The sequence below is a fragment of the Mastomys coucha genome, unplaced genomic scaffold (genome assembly GCF_008632895.1).
Source record: "Mastomys coucha isolate ucsf_1 unplaced genomic scaffold, UCSF_Mcou_1 pScaffold6, whole genome shotgun sequence".
NCBI classification, from domain to species: domain Eukaryota; kingdom Metazoa; phylum Chordata; class Mammalia; order Rodentia; family Muridae; genus Mastomys; species Mastomys coucha.
Window position 1 is genome coordinate 77,898,388 of NW_022196912.1, and position 5,868 is coordinate 77,904,255.

At 40.5% G+C, this 5,868-nt stretch overlaps 1 pseudogene; it reads right to left on the minus strand.

Moving 5' to 3' along the window:
- Window positions 1-328: 328 nt before the first annotated feature.
- LOC116081041 lies at window positions 329-1,624 on the minus strand (annotated as a pseudogene).
- Between the last annotated feature and the right edge of the window lie 4,244 nt (window positions 1,625-5,868).

Sequence of the window (5,868 nt, forward strand, 5' to 3'; positions counted from 1 at the left end):
TTGTATGATTCTAATGCTTAGGGGAGTAGATAAGGAAAAAGGTACCATCTTTATTATTATATGCCTAGTGCCTAGAGGATCATTGCACAGGTTGTTGGCCCACTGGAAATTCTAGATCAAATGCTCGGCTTATATCAGCTTAGGTCACTTTTCCTAGCTTGATATTCTCATTTGGTACAAATATCAGGGAATATTGTCATGACATGTACAGAGGTCTTTAACTATGGCAGAATTTGTAGTTAATGTCCTTTATTTGAGCAAAGAACTGAACTTGAATCTTGCATTCACTTCTTTAAGTTTTCTATTCTTTCCCTCTAGATTTTTCTTCTCAGAATATAAAATTTCCAGTGACAGTAAACACAAACATAAAAGTATGTATGTTTATTAAATAATATGTTCTAACAATAAAGAAACTCCTTTTGACATGGGAGAGGCTGTTTAATAGGCTCAGGACAGGACAAAACAGAAAACCTTCCAAGGACTGGCCATGAGAAAAGACCACACAGACAACAGACTGGTGGGAGGACCGCTCAGTTGCCTGGGGCAGGGGGAACCATGTTCCCAGAGTCCTCTGAGAGGAGTTCTTAGCATGGGGTAAATAGGAACTGGGTGCACCGCAGGATTTGAGGGGTAAACCACTGGAGGGTAAGGGCAAACCCCCTGGGTAGCAGCGTGGACTCCAGGAGGAGGCTGGGGGGTAAACCTCTAGTGCCTCAGGGTGGACCCCAAGGGCTGGTGGGTGTATGACAGGGGCTTGAAGGTGGACTGCCAGAGCAGGTGGGTGCACCCCTGGAGGCTGAGTATGAGCTACAGCTGACGGAGAAGCCTGGACCCCTGAAGTGGCAGATGGAACCCTAGAGCTGGCAGGTGGACTTTGGAGTTGGAGATGCACACCTGGAGCTGGTGGGTGCCCACCAGGGGCTGGGGATGGACCCTAAATGTTGGTATGTGTACAACTGGGGATGAGGGTGTACCCTAGGAGCTGGTGGGGGCACCTGGGGAGATCCATGGGGCCAGAGAGAACAAGCCCAATGTGGGAAATAGGAGGGAGAGACAGGCCACCAGGTGGAGGTGGGGGAAGGCATCAGGGAGCGGTGGGCAAGGAAACAGTTCACTCATGAGTGAGGGCAGGGGGTGCTTGACATCTGTGGGCCCTGCAGGGAGTCTGGGAGGGACTGGGGGCTTCTTCATCTTAAAGTGGAATTGAAGAAAAAAACTGCTTGGTCTGTCTGTTCCAGTGGGTCCAAAACGTTCCCTCACCCTTGTCAATGTTCCTTGAATGCACCTTGGAGGCAATGGGCTCATAGGGCTCAGTAGCCATGAACAGGTACTGCCAGTGGGGGTTCAGGAGCTCTATCCTCTGCTCAAAGGCCATCGCTTTGTCATGATACCCTTTGCAATCTCAGGGAAGTCAATCTGGAACAGCAGGCTCTGCAGACCCATCTCTGGGTGCCTCTGCTTGGCCACTTTATAGCTAGGGCAGCCAATCTTGAAAGACGTCTTCATCTCCTCCTTGATTTTCTCTAGTGCAGGCTGGGCGAGGGCTTCTTTGGTGCCCTTGGCAGCTCCGGACCAAATTAGTCTGATGTTTCTTCCCTTGGGTTTTGGCCTGGTAGTTCCCCATTCCCAGTTTTGCCTCCAGGTCGGTGCTGAAAGCCCATGATGCAGGTGCTTTAGGAGACAGGAAGAAACCAACACCAAGGCCTTGCTACCCCGGCTTAATCTCTACGAAGGCCAAAACTTTTCTTTTTCAGAGTTAGTTCACATCTACTGTATTGTGAAATTTGTTTCTAGACATCAATGCAAAAAGAAAAAGCACATTATGCAGTTATGTTAAATGGTAACAAAAGTGGTAAGAGACACAAAATTGTTTCTTAAATACTCATTTAATTTTATAAAAAGTAATGTCTGTGTATCTGTGCGTAGATAGGTGCACAGAGAAGTCGGCTCCTCTCAAAGTGTACATGTAGTTGTGAACCAACTGACAGAGATACTGGGAACCTGACTCAGGTCTTAAAACAAATAACAAACGGAAAACAACGGCAACAAAAAGGAATCAAAGCCTATACTCAACAAAATTGGAAAATCTAGATGAAGTGGACAATTTTCTAGACAGATACCAAGTGCCATAGATAAATCAGGATCAGGTAAGCCTTCTAAACCCTTCCATAACCCGTAAATGAAAAAAAAAAAGCCCATAACCCAATGGGTTTAGTGCAGAATTCTATCAGACCTTCAAAAATGACCTAATACTCTTCAAACTATTCCACAAAATAGAAACAGAAGAAACACTACCCAATTCATTCTATGAAGCCTCAATTCTGCTTATACTTAAACCACACAAAGATCCAACAAAGAAAGAGAACTTCAGACTAATTTCCGTTATGAATATTGATGCAAAAGTACTCAATAAAACTATCACAAACCAAATCCAAAAACACATCAAAACAATCACCCATCATGATCAAGTAGGCTTCATCCCAGGGATGCAGGGATGGTTCAATATATGGAAATCCATCAATATAATCCACTATATTAACAAACTCAAATAAAAAAAAAAACATATGATCATCTCATTAGATGCTGAGAAAGCATTTGAAAAAATCTAACACCCCTTCATGATAAAAGTCTTGGAAAGACCAGGAATTCAAGGCCCATACCTAAACATAGTAAAAGCAATATACAGCAAACCAGTAGCCAACATCAAACTAAATGGAGAGAAACTTGAAGCAATCCCACTAAAATCAGGGACTAGACAAGGTTGTCCACTTTCTCCCTCCATATTCAATATAGTACTTGAAGTCCTAGCCAAAGCAAGTAGACAACAAAAAGTGGTCAAAGTGATAAAAATTGGAAAGGAAGAATTCAAAATATCATTATTTGCCAGTGATATGATAGTATTTTTAAGTGACCCCAAAAATTCCACCAGAGAATTCCTATAGCTGATTGACAACTTCAGCAAAGTGACTGCATATAAAATTAGCGCAAACAAATCAGTAGCCTTCTTCTACTCAAAAGAATGAACAGGCTGAGAAAGAAATTGGGGAAATAACACCCTTCACAATAGTCACAAATATAAAGACCTTGGTGTGACTCTAACCAAGCAAGTCAAAGATCTGGATGATAAGAACTTCAAGTCTCTGAAGAAAGAAAAGGAATCATTCCTAATGAATGACTCACTATCTTTCTAGCTCAGACAAAATCTATTGTATTAAAACATCATAATTTTATACTAAAATGCTATTTATTCAAAACAGTATAATACTTGCAACACAAACATATAAATGTGAGCAAAAGCCTTCATTTCTGATGGTTACTAATAGGCTCTTTTACATTTTAATTTTGTATCTTTTTCTTCCTATCACAGGTGAACAAGGATAGACATTAAAAATCTATGTGCATTTGGGCTGAATTTTCTCAGGGAGTAATTTAATGATGATATTATAGTATCAGTATTAAGAACATAAAATTGTTAGATTGACTGCAGGCTATTTTGTCATTTGAGTGAAGGGCAACATCTAGAACTGTGTCTATCATTGAACCCTTTGAGATTTCACATGTAATTATTGTTTGGCTTGTAATTAGCTATTCTTGATGTTTCTGTGTTGTAAATTTAGAGTTTTATTCCAGTGGCTAAACGGTGGTGAGCTTCAGACCAGGAAAATCATATAATTTCATGTTTGTACTAGCATATGGTTAGCTCATCATTAAAACCACTGAATATTAAATAGCTTTTCAAATAGTCTGTTTGGTGGTTATGTGTTAGTAGATGCTTAAATATCAGACTTAGCATGTTTATAACATAATACCTCCTAATAATTTTGTTAGCATTATCTTCACTGAGGTACATGCTTTGTTAACATTCCAGAATGTTAAATTTTTAAAAAATAATTTGAAATATACCTTTTGTGTGTATATTATTTAATTTTGATGAAAAAGTGTTTTAAGCTATTTCTTCAAGACAAGTGAGATTTTATTTTCAATATACTTTGTCTTTTATTTGAAAATCCTGTGATGAAATAATATTCACCATTGATTTTTATTGTCTTTTATTATGTTCATTTCTTTGGTATAGTAAATAGATTTTATTTTAAGAACATTTACAATGCTTTGTGTATGCTTTCTGGAGTCATTTACTTTAAATATAATAGCAGATGCTAATTATATAAAATCTATTTCTAATTTGGTTTATTTTTATTGAGTTATTTTATATAAGAATATAAGTAAAATGTGTTATCATTTAAAGGCATAATTGTTTCTTGCATTGGACTATGCATCAATTAGTCATAATTTATCTGTTTTATTTCTTCTTTTTTTTAAATAAATATTTTTTATTAGAAAAATTCTTTATTTACAAGCCATATGATATCTCCTTTCCCAGTTTCCCTTCCAAAAAAAATAAATAAATAAAATTTAAAAAAACCCTGTTCCCTCCCCTCTCCCACTGCTCACCAACCCACCCTCTCCTGCTTCCTGGCCCTGGCACCCTGGCATTCCCCTACACTGGGGCATAGAACCTTCACAGGACATGGGCCTCTCCTGTCCTTAATGACCAACTAGGCCATCCTCTGCTATACATATGCAGCTGGAGCCATTAGTCCCACCATGTGTACTCTTGGGTTGGTGGTTTAGTCCCTGGGAGCTCTGAGGGTACTAGTTAGTTTATATTGTTGTTCATCCTAAGGGGCTGCAAGCCCTTCAGATCCTTGGGTCCTTTCTCTAGCTCCTTCATTGGGGACTCTGTGCTCAGTCCAATGGATGGCTTTGAGTCTCTACTTCTGTATTAGTCAGGTACTGACAGAGCCTCTCAGGAGACAATTATATCAGGCTCCTGTCAGCCAGCACTTGCTGGCATTCACAATAGTGTCTGGGTTTGGTGACTGAATATGGGAAGGATTCCCAAGTGGAACAGTCTCTGGACTGTCCTTCCTTCAGTCTCTGCTCCATAGTTTGTCTCTGCAACTCCTTCCATGGGTATTTTGTTCCTTCTTTTAAGAAGGAACAAAGTATCCACACTTTGGTCTTCCTTCTTGAGTTTCTTGTGGTTTGTGGATTGTACTTTGTGTATTCAGAGCTTCTGGGCTAATACCCACTTATCAGAGAGTACATAACATGTGTGCTCTTTTGTGATTGGGTTACCTCACTCAGGATGATATTCTCCAGATCCATCCATTTTTCTAAGAATTTCATAAATTCATTGTTTTAAATAGCTGAGTAGTACTCCGTTGTGTAGATGTCCCACATTTTTGGTATCCATTCTTCTGTTGAGGGACATCTCGGTTGTTTCCAGTTTCTGGCTAGTATAAATAAGGCTGCTATGATCATGGTGGAGCATGTGTCCTTATTACATGTTGGAGCATCTTCTGGTTATATGCCCAGGAGTAGTATAGCTGGGTCCTCTGGTAGTACTATGTCCAATTTTCTGAGGAACGGCCAAACTGGTTTCCAGAGTGGTTGTACCAGCTTGCAATCCCACCAGCAATGAAAGAGTGTTCCTCTTTCTCCACAACCTCTCCAGCATCTGCTGTCCCCTGAGTTTCTTATCCTAGCCATTCTGACTGGTGTGATGTGGAATCTCAGGGTTGTTTTGATTTGCATTGCCCTGATTGTGACCTCCCCCAGCCTCAAGTAGGCTGAACCAGACTTTGTCCTTGCCACAAAGCAGCTACTCCACTTGGGTGGCATTCCTGAGATAAAGAAAGCCCCTTTGTCCTGATGCTTCCATGCCCCTCCCAAAGTTCCTGTTAGGAGCCATGCCCTGCTGAGCTGCTTTACCTACCTTTAGGACAGAAGAACAAGATGCTAACTAGGCCACAGGATCCTGGGTGAGTTCCTTGCCAATATATTCTCAGATTCTGAAATACAAAT